Here is a 1,644-nt window from a genome sequence, read left to right on the forward strand (position 1 = left end):
AAAGTGTATTGAAATGTCAGAATATAGGATTAATGGGAACTGGGAAGAGTCGACTGGAACAGCTTGTAGTTACCTGCCAAGAAACCATGAACTTTAGTAAAAGATAATTCTGGCAGGGGGAGATCGCGACCACCGACTCATATACCACCTACCCAAATCATACCCCAGTCCCATTTCTGGACCTTTCTAACCTTTACTGCGCAGAATCGGATATGGGAGGTGAATATGTTAATGATTTTTGGGAAATATAATGATTATGCATGATACTTAATGAATATGCATGAATACGTTTTATATATGGTGTCTGATTTTGAAACTTGGTGTGCCTTGATCGTGAGAAGACTTACCCACGCACCCGGCCGTTAGTAAAGAAGTATCTGCTTATCTACATCACATTGGTGACAATAAGTTCTTCATTCCGAGATTTCGGTAACACATGCAGAAGAAAATTTACAAGCCTCAAGAAGTTAATCACAGTTCAAGGGGAATCTCTGACATGGAAGTCAACAAGGCAGTATCCAAGGCTGTGACTGCCAGAAGACAGTGCCACAGAAGGATGGATAGATTCCCGATAGAGGTTCAGACCTGACTCTGCAACGTATTGGCACAACATCTCAACCTAGACAAGAAAGGGTACAGCTGTCAAGGACACCCATATCTATGCAGTTACAGGACTAGTCAAGTAGTTGTTCCTGGGGCTGACGCTGCCTTAATCCCAGCTCTCTTGGCCTCCTGTTTCCTCTGGCAGCTAAGAACCACCTAAGCCCCCACGATACTGAGGACAGAACCATGCTGCAGTACCACCACGCTGTAGGAGCAGAGCTTAGTGGTCTGTCACAGATGCAGAGCACTGTCCCTCCTCCCTCACACCCAGCTCTTCTCCTCAGCTAACAGGGTCCTGCCAGGGCATCTCCCATCCCGCCCCACACTGCGGGGCACCACAAGCTGGGGACCACCAGCCCCTCCTCTCCTCCACCCGACATACCCGACCTCCTTCAGAGCCTAAGCACATGGCAGCTCTCTACTGCTTGGCATCACGTGCATTTAAAACCATGGCAGTACCCAAGCACCCACAGCCCAGCAAGATCCTCCCATGGTCGGCTCCAGAGACCACGTTAAACGCCACAGACGGTCCTTCCTCCAACTTCTCCAGGCCAAGAAAAAACCCACACGGCCTTAACCCAGTCCACAACAGCTGGGTTGGCATCTGCAGCTCCTGGCACCACTTGGCAGTTCCATTTGCAGTAGGACTGCTCTCCTCGGCTTCACAGCAAGCTGGTCATCCACAGCCCCAGCCGATCCTAACCTCTCCTGCAAGGCGCTTTCAAACACCAGCATCTGCTTCTGTGATCTGAAGCAAGCGAGAGGGAAAAGCCAGACAACACAGTGGGACACAGGGAGGGACAATCCCAGCCCATGACACATGTTTCAGCCTGAGCCCACAGGAGCACCTGGTGCCATCACAGCAGCTACAAAGCACCATCGGGTGCTCAGAAGCGGTGCTGTGAAAGGAGTAGCTTCTTTTATTTGTCACTTGTGAAGCGCTGAAGGGACAAGCTCATCTCCTGGCTGCTGCCGGGCCAGCTGGCGCAGCTCCCTGCCGCACACAGGGCTGCGCTGAGAGGTGCTGGGGCACTCGGCAGG

This window comes from Falco naumanni, chromosome 15 (assembly GCF_017639655.2).
Source record: "Falco naumanni isolate bFalNau1 chromosome 15, bFalNau1.pat, whole genome shotgun sequence".
NCBI classification, from domain to species: Eukaryota; Metazoa; Chordata; class Aves; order Falconiformes; family Falconidae; genus Falco; species Falco naumanni.